Below are 24,825 nucleotides of genomic sequence, written 5' to 3'. Positions count from 1 at the left end.
TTGACCCCTGAGGAGACAGAGTCGATGAGAGAAATGGAAAAGAAATTAAAAGAGAAAAATGCATCCCAAATAAAATTTAAAAAATGATTCCAGGAATATATTAAAAGAATAATACATAATAACCAGGAACGCAAGAAGAGGTCACCAGTAGGAAATACACTGCAGTAATTCACTAACTTAAATATTAAATGATAGACCATATGATCATCTTAATGCATGGTGAATAGGTAGTTCAATAAAAATCCAATTAAAACCTCTTAGTAAGGCTGAAATAGTTGGTACTTTCCTCAACTTGATAAGGGTATCTACCAGAAACCAATAGCAACCATTAATCTTTCTTTTCTTTTTCTTTTTTTCTTTTCTCTTTTCTCTCTTCTCTTCTTTTCTTTTTTCTTTTTTTAAGGTAGGCTCCATGGCCAGTGTGGAGCCCAATGTGGGGCTTGCACTCATGAGCCTGAGATCAAGACCTGAGCTGAGATCAAGATGCTTTACCAACTGAATCACTCAGGTGCTCCTGGTAACCATGATTCTAACTGTAAAAAACAGAAATTGCTTCTGTTAAAGCCAGATACAAGTCAAAGAGTATCATCATTATTGCTACTACTTGTTTGTTCTGGTGGTCTGAGACAATAGAACAAAGGTTTCAAATTTATAGATCTTTTATGGCAGGATCTGCAAACTTTTTCTATAAAGGGTCAGACAGTAAATATTTGAGGTTTTGCAGGTCATATGGTCTCTGTCATAACTACTCAAGTCTGCTGTCAAAAGGAAAAAGGTGCTGTAGATGACAAGCCATGGCTAGTGGTAATAAAACTTTATTTACTTAAAATATTAAATATTTAATATATAAATATTAAACAGCACACTACTATACAAGCAATGGGCCAAATAAGGAATCAAACAGTACGTCAAAATATGGCTCAAAACAAAAGAAAAAGAAAAAACACAATATTCCAAAGCCTATGGGATATAGCAAAAGAAGAGGTTACAATGAAATTTACTATAAACGCTTATATTAAGAAAAAAAGTTCAAACAACACTACACCACAAGGAACTAGAAAAAGAAGAAACTATAGCTCAAACATAGTAGAGGAAGGAAATAACAAAGAAAAATCAGAAATAAATTAAAATAGAGACCAGAATAAACAGTAACATAACATTGAAAGTAATGGCCACTTTTTTGAAAAAACTAAGTCTTGGTTTATAACTAAGAAAAAAAAAAGAGAATATTCAAAAACCAAAATGAGAAATGTAAGAGAAAACATACAACAGAAAACCACAGAAATACAGTGTGGTAACAGATTACTATAAACAATTTTATACTAACAAGTCAGATAACTTAGAAAAAAAACCAGACAAATCCTAAAAATATGCAAGTTATTATGATTGAATCATAAATCTTGAATCCAAGAAATAGAAGAAATTTTCTTAGACCAATAACAAGAATGAAAGTTGAATCAGGAATCAAAATCTCCCCGCACAGAAAAGCCCAAGACCACATGGTTTCATTGGTGAATTCTATCAAACATTTAAGAAAATAATTAATGACAATCATTATAAAAATCTTACAAATAATGGAATAGAGGGAACACATTCAAAATCATTCCATGAGTCCAGTACTACCCTGCTACCAGAAGGATAACAACAAGACAGGAACAACAAAGTTTATCTAGTTTGTCTGATGTAAGTATTGCTACTCTTAACTTTCTTTTGACATCTATTTGTGTGATGTTTCTCTAACCCCTCACTTTCAATCTGTAGAAGTCTTTACGTCTCAAATGAGTTCTTGTAGGCAGCATAGATGGGTCTTGGTCTTTTGTTTTTTGTTTTTTTGTTTTTTTTTTTTTTAACACAATTTGACACCCCATGTCTTTTGATTGGAGCATTTCTTCCATTTACATTCAAAGAAATTATTGATAGATATGTATTTATTGCCATTTTATTACTTGTTTTGTTATTGTTTCTGGAGATTTTCTCTGATCTTGTCTTTGTCACTATTGGTCTCTCCTTTGCATTCAAAGAGTCCCCTTTAATATTTCTTGTAGGGCTGGTTTAGTAGTCACAAACTCCTTTAGCTTTTATCTGGGAAACTCTTATTTCTCCTATTCTGAATGAGATAGCCTTATTGGATACAGCATTCTTGGCTGCAGATTTTCAGTACTTTGAATAGATCATGCTTCTGGCTTGTCAAGTTTCTGTTGAGAAATCTCCAGCTAGCCATAGGGTTTTTCCTTGGAGGTCAAGGACTTCCTTCGTCTTGTTGCCTTAAAAGATTTTTCTTTTATCACTCACTGTATTTTGCAAATTTAATTACAATATGTCTTGATGTTGGCCTGCTTTTGTTGATTTGGATGGGTGTTCTCTATGTGCTTCCTAGATCTGGATGTCTGTTTCCTTCTCCATATTAGAGCAGTTATTATTTCTTGAGATAAATTTTCTGTCCTCTTTTTCCTCTCTTCTTCTCCTTCTTCTCCTGGGTCTCCTATAGTACAAATGTTATTATACTTGATGGGAGTCACTGCATTCCCTAAGTCTATTCTCATATTGCATATTGTTTTCTTTCTTTCTTTTCTTCATTTTATTTTATTTTTTTAAAAGATTTTATTTTATTTATTCTTAGAGACAGAGAGAGAGAGAGAGGCAGAGACACAGGCAGAGGGAGAAGCAGGCACCACACAGAGAGCCTGACGTGGGACTCGATCCCAGGTCTCCAGGACCATGCCCCAGGCTGCAGGTGGCGCTAAACCGCTGTGCCACCGGGGCTGCCCTCTTTTCTTCATTTTAATTATTGTCCATTATTTTATATTCTAGGTCACTAATTTATTCCTGTTTCTTCACCCTGCTGTTCATTTAATCAAGCCTGTTGCCAACTTGTTTATGGTATTCTTCATCACTAATTCTTATCTCTGTAGTAAGGGTCTCACTGATGTCTTCTATTCTTTTCTCAAGCCAGTGAATATCTTAAAGCAACTTATGATTGTTGCTTTAAATTCTCCATCAGGCATATTACTTATATCTGTTTCACCAAGAACTCTGGCTGTGGCCTTACCTTGTACTTTCATTTGGGACAAACTTCACATTTTGTCTAAGTCTCTGTCTTCTTCAATATGGCCTCTTCTCTACCTTTAGCTGTGGAGTTGGTTCTGTCAGTCTTCAGGCCAGTTTTTAGGGGTATTTAGGATAATATGATGGTTGTCGAGTTGTGTTCATGCAATAAGAAGAGCCTAGGGTCCTCCTACTCTGCCATGATCTCTAATCTCAAACTTTATTTACAAAAACCCCAAAATAGATTTGTCAAAGAGGCAACAGGGAAAAGATGAAGTTGGTATAATACATAGGTGACATGACTGTCTACACAGGAATACAAACAAAAAGTACAATTAATTAGATAGTGGATGTGATGTAAATACATACAAAACAACATTTTTAGCAATAAATGTTAGAAAATGCTATGATAAAAAATCAAATTTATAACAGCAACAAAAGCTATGAAAAATACAGAAATAAGTCACAAGCAATTTCCCTATTCTAGACAGAGAAATCTATATGATATAAAAGAAGACTTGACCAAATGGACAGAACATGTTACTAGAAAGGAACAGTCAATATGGTAAAGATATCATTTTTCCTAAATGAGTATAAAACTTTTTGCAATTTCAATTAAACCTCCAGATGGATTAAAAGAAATAAATAAAAGCTGACAAACGTATTATTAACTTTAATTAAGATATAAAAGATTATTTTAATATGGTTAGGAATACAAAAAATGTAATTTAAAGAAAAAAATTTGGTACTTTAAAATTTACACAAATAAGTCAATAGAAAAGAACAGAGAGATCACAGAACTTAAATTTGATATATGAATAAGTTGGCAATTAATAATCAGCAGAAGTAAGAAATTTGATAAATTGCTATCCACTTGGAAAAAAATAAGATCAGATCCCTATTCCATGACTATACACATAATAAATTCAAATTGGGTCAAGAATCTAAGTGTAACAGCAAAACTATAAGAGTCGTAGAAAAAAAAAGTTTTTCTTTCTCCCCTTCCTCTCCACCTCCCTCCTTTTCCTTCTTCATAATTCTATGGCAGATACTACTAACTGGCTTTCTGAAACACTCTCTCCTAGTGCCCTGTATGATGTGCTGCTGTAACACTGAAGCTGGAAATCTAAAAATGATGTTTCCCAGACTCCTTTGCAGTTAGAATTCTACCTGTGATCAAGTCAAGGATTCACAATGACATGAGATCTGCTAGGTGGAAATGAGCAACATAACTGAAAGCCACATGTGGACAATCTTCTAGAGGCATCTGTCCTGTCCCTTTTGTTTTATCTTATCTTTTTCAAGCTTTTATTTTTAAACTGAGACATAGTTGAAAATATAACATTATATATATTTAAGGTGTGCACTGTGTTGATTTGATACATTTATATACTGCAGCATGATCACCACATGTTAGCTAACATTTCTATAATGTCACATGATTATCATTTCTTTTTTTGGTTAAACAATTAAGATCTAGTCCTTAGCAACTCTGAAGTTTATAATACAGCTTTGCTGAGTATAATCATTATGCTGTGGATTAGACCTCCATTTATCCACTAGTTGCGAGTTTATACCCTTCAGCATCTCCCCAGTTCTCCCATCCTCCAGCTCCTGGAAGCCAGCATTCTACTGTTTTTATGAGCTTGTTTTTTTAGAGTCTACATGTAAGTGAGATAATATAGTATTTGTCTTTTTCTGTCTGACTTATCTCACTTAGCACAGCACTCTCAAGGTCATCCATGTTGTTACAAATGGCAGGATTTCCTTCTTTCTGAAGACTGAATAATATTCCATTTTGTATATATACACATCTTTATCCATTCATCTACTGATGGACACTTATGTTGTTTCCATATCTTGGCTATTGTAAATAATGCTGCAATAGGCGTGAGAGTGCAGGTATCCTTTTGAGATCCTGTCTTCATTCCCTTTGGATATATACTCAGAAGAGAGATTGCTGAACCATAAGACAGTTCTACTTTTAATATTTTGAGGAACTTCAATATTGTTTTCCACAGTTCCTGAACCAATTTACATTCCCAACAATGTATAAGGGGTTCCCTCTTCTCCACATCTCTGCCAACACTTGTTATCTCCTGTCTTCTTGATTACAGCCATTCTGACAGAGATGTGAGAGATGATACCTCATTGGGGTTCTGATTTGCACCCCTGATGATCAGAGATGTTATGCACTTATTCAAGTACCCACTGGCCATTTGTATGCCTTTTTTTGGAAAATGTCTATTTAAGTCCTCTGCTTATTTTTTTATAACTGGGTTGTTTGTCTTGTTGTTGCTATATGGAATTGTATGAGTTCTTTACATATTTCTGATGTTAACTTCTTATCTGATACACAGTTTGCAAATAATTTATTCCATTCCATAGGCTGCCTTTTCATTAAATTCCACTGTGAAAGCTGCTCACAAAAAAGGGAAAAGAGACTCTTCTCTACCTCATATGATTGTGACTTTCCTCTCTAAAACACTGCCAGGATCAATTTGAGTTGGAACGTGTACTGCAAGTTCCTTGTCTTGGGGCACCCGGGTGGCTCAGTGGTTGGGTGTCTGACTTTGGCTAAGGTAGGTATCCTGGGGCCCTGGGATTGAGTCCCTCCTCGCAGGGAGCCTGCTTCTCCCTCTGCCTGTGTCTCTGCCTCTCTGTGTGTCTCTCATGAATAAATAAATAAAATCTTAAAAAAAAAAATACTTCCTTGTCTTCCTGGCCTAGAGTCTTAGGGAAAAGAAAATTCAAACGAAAATATATCTTTCTGGTGTTGTTTCTGGTTGGTGAATTTTATGATTATTTTTATAAAAGATATTTTATTTACTTATTGTCACTATGCTTAGTAACTTCTGAAGAAGTGTTTTTCTTATCAGAATCTAATTATTTTCATTATTTCTCAGGAGCAACAACTGCAATTAAGATTTTAGCATTACTTGTCCAGGTTCAGAACTGAATCATTACTAAGCTTTCCAGCCAAAAATATATCCGTTTACATATTCAAATTATTTTGAAAACTATATCATTGTTATATAGAAATAATACTAAAGATTTGGCTTATAAAACCATGACCTTAACAATGGAACACATTTCTTCTCTATTTATGACTGATTAATGGGAAAAAAAAAGCTACTAGAACAGATTTGAATAAAAATCAGACTTTGCTTTAAAAAAATTAGGCTTAGTTTATAATATTTATTGAAAACTAGTCATATACCAGAAAATCTCAATAAATTCCCCAAAGGAGAATTTGTACAGGCTGTATTTTCTGATTAAATATAATAAAACAGAAACTACTAATAAAATATTAAGTAAATAAAAGAAATCCTTAAGAAAAAAAAGTATTTTCTTAACAACTATGGATCAGAGGAGAAAATTTCAAAGGACAATTTCAAACTACAAAGAAAATAGCCATAGGAAAAAGTATACACACACATACTCAATTTAACCAGGGTCAAATTTAGAGGAAAAAAAAAAAGAAGAACGAAAGACTTTCAAAATGACAGTTATTAATTAAAGCAGAACAATAATATTGTAAGAATAAAATAGACAATGATGGAACATAATGGAACATAAAAATATACCAAAGTATATTAAAGAATTCACTGCTTTATAATCTTACCAGAATGGGAAACATACAATGAAATACGGTCTTAATATTTTTGGATTGCATACTATAGTCTTTATTTTGCACCAACTTTACCTCTAATAACTTGTTTTAGAACATTGCAACAGTCCAGTGATGTCCTGATATAAAGAACATAATATATTAAGAGATAATTTAGGTTCATTTTGTTATGGACACTAAAAGAAAAATGGGATACTGTGTTGGTTAATCTTTGATTGGGTGTTTCATGGACTTTCCCAGATAGAGGTCTCAGTAAAATTTCCAAGAAACCACACATCATGTCCTCACACTTTCCATTCCACTCATCTTCCTGTTGCCTAGGCACCTGTCTTGGCAAAGGCATGACCATAAAAATATCCAGATTTCATAAATATGAATAAAGATGCAGCCGTAACTACTTTTTGAAGCAAAGGTGGCAACAAAGTTACCACTTCAGAAAAATGATTTAGTCATTTTAGCTGTGAATCAGGACTATCTTTGGGGTAGATGCTCCCTCATCTTTGTTTTCTATTATCTTCACCTCTATTATCTATTCTCTGTAGATATACTGCTGAGTGACACAAAAACAGCTTACTTATCCAAGTCACCATTTTCTCCTCACACTGAGCCCTGCATTTATACTTTTATTGTCCACAAGGCATTTCTACAGAGGGTAGTGGTTAGACCACCACATGGCCCCTTCCAGCTGCCTCTTTGCTCCACCCTGCCCCTCAACACCCCCTGGCTTGCCAACATAGGTCATGGTGCAGCAAGATCCAAGTTAGAGGTTATTATGGGACCTGGGAGAAAGTCAGCATAGCTCTGAGTGCAAATCAGATCCCAGGGAAGATCAGTGCAGTGAAGTAAGGCTGAGACTGGATGTCTGGGCAGAAGACACCCAAGTCAAATGTGGGAGTCACAAGAATTGTGGAACTGAAACAGGAACGTTAGGAAGTGGAACAGCAGATGAGACAAAGGCAAGAGCAGGCTCAGCGAAGTATAGGTTGGGCTAACCTAATAGCTATGGGTGTTTGTGACGACCAGATTCAGACTCGTGGCTAAAAGGAGCCATCTAGACATGACTAGGCCTCTGTCCACATTATACTCCCAAACCCTTACTCCCTCCCACGCCAAAAACGAGTCTACATTTGTCTTTACCTATAATTCAATTATCTCCCCTTAGCCATTCTCAAGAACTTCGGGAGCATCTTGTTAGCTTCCTGTTCCTGAGGCCCCCAACTGGAACAGCCAGTGTGTCCGATCAATGAACCCTTCCTAATGCCCTTGAATTTGTCCCATTTTTTTCTACAACTACCACCCTAGTTCAGCTCCTCAACAGGTCTTACCGGGACTCTGCCACCTGCTTACTATTTATCTCCCTACCTCTAGTTTCTCCTTTAATCCAGTCTCTAAAATGCCACTAGGGCTTTCTTATCAAAACCCAGTTTTCTTTTTTTAAAAAAATATTTTACTTATTTATTCATGAGAGACACAGAGAGAAAGAGAGAGAGAGAGAGAGGCAGAGACACAGGCAGAGGGAGAAGCAGGCCCCACGCAGGGAGTCCGACATGGGACTCGATCCTGGGTCCCCAGGATCAGGCCCTGGACTGAAGGCAGCACTAAACCGCTGAGCCACCTGGGCTGCCCCCCAGTTTTCTTCATATCCTTTCAGTTAGCAAAACTTCAGTGGCTCTCTCCTGTCTGCAGGATATAATTTATATTCTTTAATGTGGGTTTTATATTCTTTCACAATCCAACTCCCATCAACTTCTCCAACTTCACCTTCCAGATATCATTGTGTTCTTCCCATAAATCTCCTCTACTGCTATAAGTACTGTTTTCTTTATAATCCCTGGCATGCCAGATACTTATTTAATGTACTGGAGTCAAAGCACAGATTGCTTCTAATGCATCTATTCATCTTCCCAGTAGTTAGAGCAGCCTTGAACACAGGCCCTGAACTCCATATTTTGAAAAATAGTTTTATTAAGATATAATTCACATAACATTTAAAGTTTATAATTCAATAGTTTTTGAATTACACAGTTGTGCAACCATCACTAAAATATGATTTTAGAACATTTTCTTCTCTCCTAAAAGAAACTCCATAGCCATTAGCAGTCACCATTTCTCTCCCCCTCCTCCACCCTAAGCAATCACGAATCTAGTCTCTCTCTATATAAATTTACCTATTAGGGGCATTTCATTGAAATGAAGCCATACAATACGTGGTCTTTTTGACATGATACTCTATGTAGAAAACCCAAAAGACTCCACCAAAAAACTGATAGAACTAACATATGAATTCTGTAAAGTTGTAGGATATAAAATCAGTATCTAGAAATCTGTTGCATTTCTATAGACCAATAATGAAGCAGCAGAAAAAAGAATCAAGGAATTTATCTTATTTGCAACTGCACCAAAAACAATAAGATATCTAGGAATAAACCTAATTAAAGAGATAAAAGATCTATACTATGGGGCACCCAGGTTAGTTAAGCATCTGAGTCTTGATTTTGGCTTAGGTCATGATCTTAGGGTTGTGAGTTGGAGCTGTTTTGGGCTCTGTGCTAAATGTGGAGCCTGCTTAAGATTCTCTGTCTCTCTCTCTTTGCCCCTCCTCCACCCCCTAATAAAAAAAGAGATCTGTACTCTGAAAACTATACTCAAAAGAAATTGAAGAGGACACAAAGAAATGGAAAAGCATTCCATGCCCATGGATTGGAAAAACAAACATTGTTAAAATGTCTATACTACCTAAAGCAATCTGCACATTTAATGCATCCTTATCAAAATACCACCAGAATTTTTCACAGGGCTAGAAGAGACAATCCTAAAATTTGTATGGAACCACAAAAGACTCCAAATAGCCAAAGCAATCCTAAAAAAGAAAAACAAAACTGGAGGCATCATGATTCTGTATTTCAAACTATATTACAAAGCGGTAATCATCCAGACAGTATGGTGCTGGCACAAAAACAGACCCACTGATTAATGGAACAGAATAGAGACCCCAGAATTGGATCCACAACTATTATGGTCAACTGATCATCAACAAAACAGGAAAGAATATCCAGTGGAAAAAAGAGTCTCTTCAACAAATGGTGTTGGAAAAACTGGACAGCAACATGCACCCAAGAATGAAATTGGATCGCTTTCTTACACTGTACACAAAAATAAATTCAAAATGACTGAAAGATGTAAATATGAGATGGAAACCATCAAAATCCAAGAGGAGAACACAGGCAAAAAACCTCTTTGACCTTGGTTGTAGCAACTGCTTACGAGACACATTGCTGGAGGCAAGGGAAACAGAAAGTAAAAATGAACTATTGGGATTTCATCAAGATAAAAAACTTCTGTACAGTGAAGGAAACAATCAATGAAACTAAAATGAAACAATCAATGAAACTATGAAATGGAGAAGATATTTGAAAACAACATATCTGAAAAAGGATTAATATTCAAAATATTTTTTTTAAAGATTTTATTTATTTATTTGAGAGAGAGAGAGAGAGAGAGAGAGAGAGAGAGGCAGAGACACAGGTAGAGGGAGAAGCAGGCTCCATGCAGGGAGCCTGATGTGGGACTTGATCCTAGGACTCTAGGATCACACCCTGGGCTGAAGGCAGGCGCTAAACCACTGAGCCACCCAGGGATCCCCCTCCAAAATCTATAGAACTTATCAAACTTGACACCCAAAAGACATATAACCCCATTAAGAAATGGGCAGAAGACATGAACAGACATTTTCCCAAAGACATCCAGATGACTAATAGACACATGAAAAGATGCTGAACGACACTCATTATCAGGGAAATACATATCAAAACCGTGATGAGATACTACTCCATACTTGTCAAAATGGCTCAAATTAACAACATAAGAAACAACAGGTATTGGCAGGATGTGGAGAAAGGGGAACCCTCTTACACATTGTTAATGGGAATGCAAGTTGGTGCAGCCGCTATGAAGAACAGTATGGAGGTTCCTCAAAAAGTTAAAAACAGAACTGTCCTACAACCCAGCCATTGCAGTACTAGATGTTTACTCAAAGGATACAAAAATACAGACCTAAAGGTGTACATGCACCCTGATGCGTACAGTAGAATTATCAAAATAGCTGAACTATGGAGAGAGCCTATAGGCTCTCGATATATCAGCCATTAAAAAGAATGAGATCTTGCCATTTGCAATGATGTGGTTGGAACTAGAGTATATTATGCTAAGTGAAATAAATTGGTCAGAGAAAGACAAATACCATATGATTTCACTTTGATGGACATATGGGAAGTCAGGGGGGGGTGAAGGAGAGAGGGAAACAAAACAAACCATAGGAGATGCTTAATGATAGAGAACAAACTGAGGGCTGATGGAGGGAGGTGAGTGGGGAAAAGGCTGGATAGGTGATGGCTATTAAAGAGGGTACTTGTGATGAGCACTGGGTGTTGTATGTAAGTGACAGATCAATGAATTCTACTCCAGAAACCAATATTTCACTGTTAACTAAGCAAAATTTAAATTAAAAAAAATTTTTTTACACTGTGGGGGGCACTTGACGGGATGAGCGCTGGGTGATATGCTATATGTTGGCAAATTGAACTCCAATTAAAAAAAATAAATAAAATGTACTTTGAAAGCAATAAATAAATAAATAAATAAATAAATAAATAAATAAATAATTTTTTTAAATGTATTCTTTTGTGTTTGGCTGCTTTCACTTAGGATAATGTTTTCAAAGTTCAGCCACATTGTAATGCATATCAGCACTGTTTCTTTTTATTGCTGAATATTTCATCATATTAAAACACCATATTTTGATTATCCATTCATTAGTTAATGAAAATTTGGGTTGTTTCCACTTTTCAGCTATTATTAATTATGTTGCTATGAATATTTGTATGTAAGATCTTGCATAAAATATGTTTTCATTTCTCTTAGGATTCCCAGGAATGAAACTGCTGGGTTATATGATAACTTTAACTTTTTGAGGAACTGCTGAACCCTTTTTCCAAATCTGTGGTGTGATTTTACATTCCACTGGCAATGTATGAAGGTTTGAATTTCTCCACATCCTCATCAATACATGTATCTGTCATTTTGATTATAGCCCTCCTAGTGAGTATAAAGTTCTCATTGCAGTTTTGATTTGCATTTCCCATATGTCTAATGATGCTGAGCAGTTTTCATGTGTTAACTAACTGGTCATTTCTATATCTTCTTTGGAGAAAAGTCTACTCAGATCTTCTTTCTAGTATTAAAATGGATTTTATATATATTATTATGTTCTCATAAGACTTCTATAAATATTCTAGATATAAGTCCCTTAACAGATACAGATGGGTTATGTTTCAATAAACTCATTGTAAGGTGAAAATATCCTAAGTAAAAAATGCATTTAATACACCTAGACAGCATAGCTTTTGCCTAGCCAGATTTAAACATGCTCAGAATACTTACATTAGCCTACTGTTGGGCAAAATCATCTAACACAAAGCCTATTTTGTAATAAAGTGTTGAGTATCTTATGTAATTTATTGAGAATTGCACTGAAAGTGAAAAACACAATGGCTATGCCGGTGCAGAATGGTTATAGGCATATTACTTGTTGAGCCTTGTGATCCTGTGGCTGACAGGGTTAAGGCTGGGGGCTGCTGCTCAGCATTATGAGGGAGTATTGTACCATATATTGCTAGCCTGGGAAAAGATCCACATCCAAAATTCTAAAAGTGTAGTTTCTACTGAATGAGCAATGCTTTCACATCATGATAAGTCAAAAAATTCTAAGTTGAGCCATCATAAGCTGGGGACTCTTTGTATATCACTTGCAAACAAAATATTTTCTTCTATTCTGTGCATTGTCTTTGTACTTTCTTGATGGCACTGTTTGCAGCACAAAAGTTTTAAATCTGGAAGTAGTACAATTTATCTATTTGTGTGTGTGTGTGTGTGTGTGTGTGTGTGTGTTTGGTGTTATATCTAAGAAACTATTACTTCACCCAATGTTATAAAGATCTAATCTTATGTTTTTCCCAGGAGTTTTTCATTTAGGTCTATGATCCATTTTGAGTTAATTTTTGTGTGTAGTGTGAGTCATTATTTTTAAATAGATGCTACTGAGAGCAGAATGTTTTTTAATACCTTAAAGTCCTCCCAGAAAGGTCTTTTTCTCTTTCTATGATTTAACAACTTACAGTTCTTTGCACATTTAATCAGAACATACTCATTGAGTCATTTGTGAAATGTAGGCAGCAGTGAACCAGCCACTGTGATAAAAATAAAAGGGAACTATAACAGCAAGCACTATACTGCTATAATCCAGGACCAATCCAAATGGATTTAGGGTAAATTTCTGATTGCTCCTGCAAAGAACCAGACTCCAGCAACACTGGCTTAAATTGAGTCCAACCACAGAAAGATTACTGAATAACCTGGCATAGAAATTAATCCTTGTTTTAAAATACATAGATACCAGCAAAACAAAACAAAATACCTCAAGACCTCAAGAACCTCAAACATCTGAATTAGCAGATATGGAGTGAAATTCAACTTCTAAAAGCCTATGTATTTTATATTTGTTTCACCTAACAGTTACCATGGAACTTTCTTATGTCAGACTACAAATCCTTAAACACTTTTTTAAACGATATTCCCAGTCCTTAATTCATGGCTCATATTTATCTTTCAACTAGCTAAGCAATTATTGTTTTTTGGGGGGCATCTCTATCATTTATTTGCCTCTTGGTAAAAAGTCTGAACTCCTTATACCATTTGGCTCATTGTCCCAGCAGGGTCCTGGGTAACACAAATCTAGTTCTGCAGCAGAGATAACCTGTCAAAAATGAAATTATTCTCTCATCCCTTTATGTCAAATTGTGGAGGGTCATTCAACGCCCTCCTCTGTCAATATGCACCAGGGGCAACTCCCCCAATGCCTTTCCCAGGAGTGATCAGGGTTTGTACTGCAGCAGTCTCCAAGATTAAATCAGTAGGCTCTCTGAGCACTCTTGTCCCAAAAGGTACAAAGACCAAATCTGGAAAGTCCATGTCAATCAGAGAAAGACAAACAGAAGGTGAAGGAGCAGGTGGCAGAGAAGCCAGTGCTTTTAGTCAGGAAGCAGAGACTAGATGGTTGGTCTACAGCCCTCATTGCTGCCTGTGTGCAGGCCATCCTTGCATGTTTCCAGGGAGCTGGAAAAGCTGATCAGAGAAAACACCTTCTAGGATGAGCTCATCAACAATCCATCAAACACATCACTCCAAACTCATCAACATCTTCCATTAAACCTCTGCTTACAGTAAAAGTAGTTTATTTCTCTTCTTCCATACACACTATACCTCTGTGCTGTTCCTCCTCTTTTTCTCTTTTATTCATCCTTACCCACTATGCAAGGCCAGCTCAAGGCTCACTGCTGGATCCTGGTGATCTACCCTCATCTTATATCCTGTAGCAGCAGTTGTGAGGATCACTAATTTGATAGTTCATCAGTTCCCTTAAGGTATGTATTGTTATCTTCTCAACTATGTTGTAGAGGCAAAATTTACACATTAACTTTGTTGGGACCTGGCATAGTGCCATGGCTGGTACTTAGAACTCAGTATAAGCTAGCTCACATTCATATATATTAACACCGACTTTATTTTTTTTTTAACACTGACTTTAAAATAATGATAGGAGGAGTTATAAATGTGGAGCAGTCACTATAGGTCAGACACCTAGAGTGTCTACTTTAATTTTCAAAACAATTCCCTGATGTGGTGGCATTATTCTAATTTTATAGGCTATAAAACTCAAGCCTCGAGAAATTAAATGATTTGTGTGTGCTCATGCACCCAGCGAGTGGTGAACTGGACTGTACCTGGGTCTAACTCAAAAGTTCATGTTCAAAATCAGCATGTCATGCTGCCATCCAAAAGGAAAGACTGTGATTGTTAAGAGGTGAAAATTGGCAACTGCTTTGCTCATACCTCTGTTACAGTGTTTATATGTCTTTCATACTCAATTATGAGTTCAGATATGGAACCCTGTATTTTCATTAAGTGTTGACATATACCATTTACTTAGTAAATATACTCAGCGGCTGGGTAATCTTGGGCAAGTTACTTATTAACCTCCCTGTTGGCTTAGTTTCTTCAGCTAAAAAATGGCAATGAAAACAGTCCCTCAAAACAAAACAAAACAAAACAAAACCAAAACAAAACAAAACAGTCCCTCTCTCATGGGGGTGAAATGGTGTTTATAAAGTGCTTAGTAAAGTGACAGGCACATATAAAGGGGTATTAGTGATACTAATATCAGCTATTATTATCATCATTTTTATTACTATACTCTCCATCTAAAACCAGTCGTGGAGACAAACTTCAGTCACATATTCATACACACATTCCCATGTTTACAGCTGGATGGGTACTTTTCTTTGTTGCATTTCTGTGTACCTAGAAACTGAGCTGGACTGCCATTTTTTTGTAGACCAGGCATTTTAAAAAGACCAAGCCACTGGGAAGGACATCTATAAATATTGTTTCTTTGACAGAGATTCTTAGCCATTCTGAATAAGACAGGCAGAACACCCCTGAGGCTTTTTCAAACCAAACCCATGAATCAAAACAACTCCATCTTCCAAATCCTATCACTACTGTCTCTACCTCCACAAAGGAAGTATATTTCTGGAGTTGAGAACCACAGTAAAGAGAGCTGTTGTTGATGCATATGACTAGTAGGTGTAATCAGAGAGAGAAAGAGTGACAGAGACAGACACAGAGAGAGAGGTGGCAACCACTGTTGCCTAGACCAACAGTTCACATTTTGCCGGATGTGGGTTGGTGTAGGGCACACTGCTCCACCATTTCTTTCTTTTTTTTTTTTCAGTTTCTGTTACTATTAGGCAGAATCCAAAAATTAAAGTGGGAAGGGAAGAGAAAGAATAAAAAGGCAGGAAAGCAATGATAATTTGAGTTTGTTTGTTTTTGTTGCTAGAGGACTAAGAAAGTATTGAGAGCAGATTTAAGTATGAATTAAAATCAAGTTCCAGGGACAGACCTCATACTTATAGGAATGCTATTCCCTGCTTTTCCCCTTTACCTTACTTCATAATTCATCCTATATCCTCCATGCACCTGAAGAGTCAGCGTATAGTTAGGACACAATAATTTTGCCATTATCTAGAGTTGCGCTGTTCAGTTGGGTAGCCACTAGTTCATGAGGACTTCAAATGTGGCTAGTCCAAATAGAGGTGTGCTATAAGGGTAAAAATGCTTGTTTTAAAAGATTTGGTATGAAAAAAAAGAATAAAAGATTTTACCAATAATTTTAATATTACTTAAATTTAATGCTATTTAGTATAATTACTATTAAGTAATTAAATGACCATTCGGGACATAAATGAAATTTAATGTATTACTAAAACTAGCATTATTTTATATGTTTTATATATTTTATTTATATATACATTTATATGTATATTTATTTATTAATATTTTATATTATTTTTATATTTATATTCACTATTTTACTGTGTTTCAAGTGGCTTCTTGAAAATTTGAAGTTATATATATGGTTTGCTTTATATTTCTATTGAAAAAGGCTGGTTTAGAGTACTACAGTTCCATTATTACAAGTGCCTAAACGTTGACTCAAAGGTGATAGATGGTGGTAACTGTAACATATGAATGTAATTTGAATATGAGTCATCAAGAGTTAAATTAGAATTGCCCCATTTCCTTTCCCACTGTACTTTATCCTCCAGTAGAACTGACAAACTCTTTCATATATGTGGTACCCGTGGTGGCCTTCCAGTGGCCACCTGGAAATACCTTTATCCTTCAAAGTGCCTCTTGGTCACCCTCATAGAAGGTCTTCCCTATAGTCACTCTGTTCACCATATTATTTCCACACCTATCGTTGAATATCACACACTTGAATGTGTTTATTTACAGGCCTGTCTTTCCCATTCAACTAGAAGCTTCTTTAGGTTAGGAGCTATATCTTATATCTTATTCTACTTTACACCTTCCACATTGGGCACATGGTTGGCCTTCTATAGATGTGCTGAAACTGAAAAAAAATAGTTCTGATTACAGCATGTTTAGCGGTTTCATGCAACTCAAGCATACATACAAGAACCATACTCCCTCCGTAAGTCTCACTTTGAGGGATGCTTCTCTGTTCTGACAGTGGGGTGACTATCTTGGGGGTTTCAACTTCTCTATTCAGTAGTGGTCTTATGAGCCACGTGTTTACAGCATAGCGTTGCACTGCGTTTGCTCACATTCATGGCCCAAGCGACTTCATTTCTGCTTGTTGCTTACAATAGGATAAATATACTGAATTAGTAAGCATGTTAAGGAATAGTCTTCATTTGCTAAGCCATATCATTTATGGAATTTAACCAGAAGGAAACCTTCCTCTTAAAAGAACAAAACAAACAAACCAATACTATATCCAGAAGCTACTCAGTTCACTGACCTGTCAGTTGTGAATTTTACATTATTAGCAGACATGAATGAGTTCGTTAATGTTGTTACTATAAATAGAGTGGCCTTAAGATAAATTTACTTAATTAGTAATGTAATTAATATGTTGTAAATCACCTGCAAAAGATTTCATGGTATTTCCCTCCCTCCCCTAATTCTTTTATTTTTGAGATGAAATCTTAAAGCATTCAATTGAAAGTATTTCTTTATTAAATACATGCTTCCAGATTTTGAAAATATACTTAATTAAAGACTGGAGTTTTGCCTGGTGAAAAACACAATCTATTAAATGGTAATCAACCACTTAAGCAGCATTCCACTAAATACTACCATTCCATAACTATGCTGTTTTGATGCCTATAGTAACCAGAACAAGTGAAATATCAATTATCACCATTTCAGTATACTTCCTAATGAAGTAGAAAGTACTTTCAGCTTTCCAAATACTGTAACAGTGTCATCTAACATTCTCCAACAGCTGTTAGTGGCCCTTTAGCCCTGTTCAAACACTTGCATCTATCTGGATATCCAGCAGTGCCAAAATGAAGCTCCCCTCTCTTCCAAATCTGGTCCTAGATTTTGTAAATATAAGTATCTTAACCTCTGGTTGAGATAAAAAAATCTCCTTTGGGGAAAAGGCCTTTGTTCTCCATCCCTCAGAATCCATTATTAAACACAATCACGGAAATCTTGTATTGCAGAATGCCCATGTCACTGGTTAGCACTTAGTGTATCTTTAGTATTTCTTGTCTTTCCACTCATTAAAAATAATTTTCATTGTCTAGAGTCTCATGGAGGTGGAATATTACTGAGGGTTTGACTATATTCTTAATTTTTATCTGTATAATAAAGAGTACAGGTCAACAACCCTTTCAAAGAGGGTTTTTTCTTTTCCTTTCAACAAATTTTGAAAGAATGGTTAAAACCATAGGATATAAAAGATCTGGTTTTATTTTCCATTTCTTTAACTCTCAAACTATCATTTCTAAGTTTGTAAAATGAGAATAATAGTATCTACCCAAAAAGTTACTTAGCTTGAAGGACCTTACCCTTATATATAATAAGCACATATTTACCAGTTGATACTTCATATTCACATCCAAAGCTGAACTTCTGACCACCTCCTCTCCAACCTCCCCCTGTCAATTGATGGCAGTTCCATCTTCCAAGTTGTTCAGGCCAGGACTTTGGAGTCATCAAACCCCACATTCTGTTGGCCCTACCTTCAAAATGCATGGTGATTCCCAAAGCTTCCTAATGGGCTCCTAGCTTTTTTTTTTAAGATTTTATTTATTTATTCATGAGAGACACAAAGAGAAAGAGAGGCAGAGACACAGGAAGAGGGAGAAGCAGGCTCCATGCAGGGAGCCTGACGTGGGACTCAATCCCAGGTCTCCAGGATCACACCCTGGGCTGAAGGCAGTGCTAAACTGCTGAGCCCCCCGGACTGCCCTGGGCTCCTAGCTTTCATTCTTACTCTGTTCAGTTTATTCTCAAGCAGTGAGGGCAAACCTTTCAAATATAAGTCAGATCATGATACTCCTTTCCTCATAATCCCACAACTGCCCCTCGATTTCACTTAATAAAAGCAGAAATTCTTACAATGGCCTATGAGACCCTACATGATCTTCCACCTCTTCATGCTCCTCTCCAACCACATCTCCTGCTACTCTCTTCCTGGTCATATACTTTCTACTCACGTGGGTCTTCTTGTTTCTTGAATATACCAGGCAGATCCCTGCCTTACAGCTTTGGCCCTGGCTGTTCCCTCTTCTGGGAACACCCTTCCCTCAGATAGTCTCTTAGTTAATTCCTTCAAAACTTTGCTCAGATCCTATCCTACCCAGTGAGGCCAAGCCTGACCACCTTATTAAGTATTACAAGTTTACTTTGCTCAACTTTGTCTTTTTTTTTTATGACACTTTTCACTTATTACTACTGAAATTATTTACTTATTATTTTTATTGACTATTATCTGTATCTCCCCATTAGAATATAAACTCCAGAAATGCAGAGATCTTTGCCTCTCCTGTTTGCCATCATGTCTCAAGCACCTGGAATAGTGCTCAGCAAATATTTTTTAAATGGCTGAGTCGTATGTAAAGTAGAAATTTAAGTAACATAAAAAAATGAGCAGTTCCTAAGTTATATATTTTTTATTACCCTTAAAAGTTATGGTTATCCACTGGTGAATCTTGGTCACTTCAGTAATGAGTAAGATACCTCTAACTATTTCCATGGTACTTACTCTTAATCATTTATAGCCCACTTTGCTTTTATGCTGTTTAAAATAAGTTGTCTTCACTTAACAGTGAACACTTCACTTTACAATCATGCCTACAGTTGGTGGAGATTCTAATCTGTTTCCCAAGTGCCGGTGTACTCTCTTAGTTTGACGTCTTTGCAAATGCATGTACATGCTCTCTACACGCTTTCAAAAAAATCAGCACATTCGCAATAGTGATGACGTCTGTTGAGAAAAAAGGGGAATGCTATTGGGAGGAAGTCAGAAGATATATTGGTAATATTTTACTTCTTCAGTTTGGGTATAGGTATCCAGATGTTGGCTTTATTATTATTCATTATAATTTACATATACATTATACACCATCTTTTGTATATGAAACATTTCATAATAAAAAAGGAAGGACAAAAATAAATCTAGACTAGTATTTACTTGTTCTACTACCACTCTTTATTTTCCTTCTAGTTTGATATACCTCTCTGGACATAAATCTTCTAGCCAGTGTGTGGAAACTAACATTTGTTGATTTAGCATTTATACCTTCTCCCAGCCCACAACCATCTCACTGATGGGTCTGTGATGTGAGATGAAATCAGAAAAGATCCCCAGCAGAAATAAAAAGAATATGATACTCATGGCTTTATTGATTTAGTCAACCTAGAAGCTATCAAGAGGGATGAGAATAAATATAAAAATGAAAACATGTGATGGCTGCCAAAGCAGATTATTTTTTCAAAAGACATATATAAAGATAATAACTTCACAATTGATTATAATACCTTATCTTCCCACTACAGCAAGGCAAGTTCCTTGGTTACCTTTTTTTCATCCTCCCTTCCCTGACCCCACTGTAGTACAGGGATTTGATATTTACTTCTACAGCACACAATTCTGGTCATGTGTAGAACTGTTCACTGCCCATTTATGTCCCCTTTCCCTCCCCCCCCCCCACCACCACCTCGCCGCAAACAGACTACAAGTTCACTGAAGAAAGGCTCCATGTTTTTTCACCATTTGAGCCCTGTCCCCAGTACAGCTGCTAGGGTGTTGGTATGAGACTAGCTCAGTTCAAAGGTCAGCTCTTCTTACTCTCTGTGTAACCTTCTTAACCTCTCTGTGCTTTCATTTCTTCAAAGATAATAATCATGGCATAAGCCCAGGATGTGAGAATTAATGCAATGACACATCTATACTAATTAGCACAAGAGTCTGGTCCAAAATCTAAGCTAAGTCAATAGAATAATTATTTACGATTACCATTTGGTGATGAAGAAGAAACCGAGTTGAGAGAGAATAGTTCTTACAATATGATTTTTCAAGAATCAAGTGCCTAGTCAATCTTCAGGAAATGTATGGAAACTGTGTCATGAATTCAAGCTTCAGAGTGCATGCTGAGAAGGTGTGGTTCCTTGGATTGGGGCTACATCTCTGCCTGTTCATGCCTCAGGGTTAGGACCAACAGGGCTGCCTGGGTCAGGGGCTTGTGACATTTTGATGGTACAACCCAGAAGTGGAACTGATGTATCCGGACACTTAGAAAATATTTTTTGAGTCCTAACTATGGTGCCAGGAATTTGGCAAGATAATGGAGACGTGGTGGTGATAGGTCACATCTCTGGTCCCTATCCACAGGCCCCGCCTTGTCATGCTGCACCTATAATCTAGCCCCTTTAATAGAATATAGTTTATTCAATGCTATTCCTTAGTGCTGCTATTGTTGCTTCTCAAGAGACATCTGTTAACTTTTCCAAATATATAGCAGTTTCCCCTACAAATCATGTTTCTCACGACAATTATAACTGTAATACAGATAAACATGACTACACAACCAGTGTGCCAATCTAATACCTCAAATCCTGGCATTTATTGAATTTATAATGAATTACTTAAATTTATAATAATTGCTTAAACTTTAAGCTACTTGTCACATAGAATGACAGAACTGACATAAAACATAGACATATTGAGACACCTGGGTGGCTCAGTGGTTGAGTGTCTCCCTTCAGCTCAGGTCATGATCCTGGGGTCCTGGGATGGACTCCCACACGGGGGTCCCTGCAGGGAGCCTGCTTCTCCCTCTGCCTATGTCTCTGCCTCTCTCTGTGTGTCTCTCATGAATAAATAAATAAAATCTTTAAAAGATATATAGACATATTTACATACTAAAAATATGTTAATAAGAATTGTTCTATTTTGAGGTGAGAATTACTAAGATCATTCTATGGCCTATAAAATAAACTCATGAGGTCTTTAAAATGGAAAATATTTTGGTGTGGCAAGCTATGATATGCCAACTTAATTTCTTATAAGATCTGTGGACTCACTACAAGGTTTTGGATATAAAAATAATTAAAACAATATTTTAATTAAAAGTAAATAAAAATAATAATGCTTTTGAAAGTAGTATGGCTTATGGCTGCCTTGGTGGCTCAGTCAGCTAAGCGTCTGCCTTTGGCTCAGGTCCTGATCCCAGGGTTCTGGGATCAAGCCCCAAGTCAGGCTCCCTGCTCAGCAGGGAATGTGCTTCTCCCTCTCCTCCCTGCTCCTGCTCTCTCTATTTCTGTCTCTCTCTCTCTCAAAAAAAAAAAAAAAAAAAAGAAAAGAAAAGAAAGTAGTATGGTTTAAAGAAATTCAGAGCGGCATATCAAACATAGACATTTATGGCAATAAATTTTATAAGTGATTCATCTTAATAATAATATGAAAATATCTAGAACTTTTTTACTATAAGTTAATAAACATTAAAAAATTAGGTATTTGGTATTCATCCCTAGGATATAAAAATATAAAAAATTAATGGACACTGTATAGCCTAATGAGTATCATGTTAAAGATTTAAAGTAACTAAATCATAATATAATCCATATTATAAAGATATATTTCTTGAGAGATAATAATTGAAGAATTTTGAAATCTAATGTTGATCTGTCCAAGCCTGGGCACATCAATGCCCCATCTCAGCTTTTCAACAGATCCAAATATCCCAAATACCAAGAAAAAACACAAATATTAGTATCACTGTGAAAATTATTAAGTACTAATAACCCAAAGATGACATTATATTTCTTAGACCTTTCACAACATACTGAACAGACAGGAAATACTACCCGGAAGAGGTTATGGAAGATTTCTTAGCACATTTTCTGTGAATTTTGTCAGCTAGTCTTAACGATAAGACTATTTCAGTGAGGCCAGAGGGAAAATTGTCAGTGGCGGTTTATTCCAAGGGACAAAAGCTCTCTTTTCTGAAATTTCTGTTCAGAGGCCGAGAATTTAGAACGCCTCCAGGAAACTACACCTTTAGCGTTCCACAAGGGTATGTACAAGAAATACCTCCCCAGAAGAAAAATAAGAGGTGCAGGGGGTCAAGGGTTCAGGGCGACTCCTGGATATCAGGACATCCTAGTTAGTTTCTTTCGTGCTACAAAATGGCACTCTGGCCATTCACTCCAAGCCAAATTAGGAGACTAACTCCTGGTGTCCAAATCGTTCTTCTATCTTTTTTTTTTTTTTTTAAGGTTCATTCATTCATTCATTCATTCAAGACACAGAGAGAGAGAGGCAGACACAGGCAGAGGGAGAAGCAGGCTCCCTGCAGGGAGCCCGATGGGGGACTCGATGCCAGGACCCCGGGGTCACCACCTGAGCCAAAGGCAGACAGATGCTCAACCACGGAGCCACCCAGGCGTCGTCCCCCTCTATCTTATTTTAAAACGAAAAGGAGTATCACTAGTAAAGACTTTTTTTTTTTTTTTTAAAGAAAAAGAAGATTCGGTTGTCCAAAAGTTTTAAACTCAGGAAACACCCTAAGATCGCCAGACTGCGATCGTCAATCTCAAATCCTCACACGGCTGGCCCTGGATGTACAGCGCCCTAGAGCGCCCCCCGGAATTCCTCCGGAGGGGTCAGTCGGGGCTCCTGGGCCGCCAGACAGGCGAGGGTTCGGCCACTTGTCCATCCACCTCCGAAGCAGCTTTGGGCGCAGTGGGCATCCCGGGGCCGCGCGTCCCCCCGAGGGCCGGGCAGGGGGGGGGCGCGGGTCCTCCGGGCCACGGCCGGGAGCTGGGTCGGACCCGGGGCGACACACGGGCCCTCGGGGGCCCGGCCGGGCCGCTTACCTTGACGGCTCCCGGGGCTCGGCTGGGGCGGGCGGGCGCGGCGCGGCGCGGCAGCCGCGGGGCAGGCGAAGCGCACACTGGGCGGCGCCGGCTCAGGTCGGCCGCGCGGGAGGAAGTGGTGTGGGCCCGGCCCTCCCCGCGCGGCGGCCGGCGTGTGGCGCCCCCGCGGGCGGCCGTGCGGAGGAGGGCTCGTGCGGCGCGGCGGCTGCTTTCCCAGCGGCTCGGCGCCGAGCCTCCTGTCCCCTGGCCCCCCCGCTCCACGCCACGCCCTTGAAAGACGGGGGGAAAGAAAGTCTCTGGCTTTCTACGTTCTGGGAGGAGTTGCGCCTTCCCGTCTGAGCCCCCCCTCCGCGCGCCCCTCCTCTCAGGAGCGTCCCTCGCTCAGCGATCCTGCTTTGTCACTCGACGTGGGGCCACATGACGGCTCCGCAGAAGCCCGACGCCCTGGGCTCTGTTGCAACGGTCGGCCCAAGTGTTTACCTCAAGCCCTTCCGCGCTCGCTTCCTCTTTCGCGAGGGTTGAGCAAAGCCGGAGCCCCGCCGAGCGCAGCCCACCCGTGGCGGCCTCGGCGCCCGCGTGCCGAGCGCGGACCCCGCGCGTGCGCGCAGCCGGCTGGCTCGCGGGGCCGCGGGGCCGCGGGGCCGCGGGGAGCGCTCCGGCCCGGGTGACGCGGCGCCGCTGTCCGCCGGCGGGCGCGGGGCTGGGTGCGGTCCGAGGTCAGCGACCGGGTGGGGAAGGGCGCGCTCGGTTCAGGCCATTTCTCAACTGTCGGATTGGCAAACCCGCCTGAAGCTTAAGGACATGAGTTGGCCGGCGAGGCCGTGAAGAAACAGGCACTCTCTGGCGCACATTGCTGCGGGTGGAAACCCAAGAATCCTAGGTCCCCGCGGAGGCGGACTCAGCAACAGCTACTCCGCTCACATGTGCACTTATCCTTGGATCCAGAAATCCCACTTCTAGGAATGTATTAGGGTGATACGAGTGGTGACGCCGAGTTTTGCATATGCACCCACGCCCATTCTTGGCCGCGTGATTTGTAACAGCGCAGTCCTGACTGGAAGTAACCGGATAGGGAGGGGAGATCTGAAAATATAGAAGTTAAAAACAGGGTTTGTAAATGTGGTTGGACCCAGCTCCTCTTCCCCTATACAGCTGTGTCTTTTAGGGCTCATGTGTGGGGAAGGGGGTGGAGAAGACAAAGACATGTGCGAGGCACAAAGTAGGTAAATTAAGATAGTTCAATCATTTAATGAATAAAATTTTTTTTAAGTATTTTATTTATTCATGAGAGACAGAGAAAGAGAGAGAGAGAGGCAGAGACCTAGGCAGAGGAA

General features: G+C 38.4%; 1 protein-coding gene across 2 annotated transcripts in view; it reads right to left on the bottom strand.

Moving 5' to 3' along the window:
- APBB1IP (amyloid beta precursor protein binding family B member 1 interacting protein) overlaps nt 1-24,116 on the bottom strand; it is a 99,958-nt gene extending 75,842 nt beyond the window's left edge. Inside the window, exon 1 of one of the 2 annotated variants that reach the window (XM_026013671.2) lies at nt 23,972-24,116. The gene's annotated coding sequence lies outside the window, so the exon portion shown is untranslated. Of the gene's footprint in view, nt 1-23,491; nt 23,838-23,971 lie in introns of those variants that run through there. The other variant, XM_072742076.1, reaches the window with a different exon arrangement.
- Between the last annotated feature and the right edge of the window lie 709 nt (nt 24,117-24,825).

This window comes from Vulpes vulpes, chromosome 2 (assembly GCF_048418805.1).
Source record: "Vulpes vulpes isolate BD-2025 chromosome 2, VulVul3, whole genome shotgun sequence".
Classification (NCBI taxonomy): Eukaryota; Metazoa; Chordata; class Mammalia; order Carnivora; family Canidae; genus Vulpes; species Vulpes vulpes.
The sequence above is the reverse complement of the archived record's forward strand: the minus strand, read 5'-3'. Positions and strand labels throughout refer to the sequence as shown.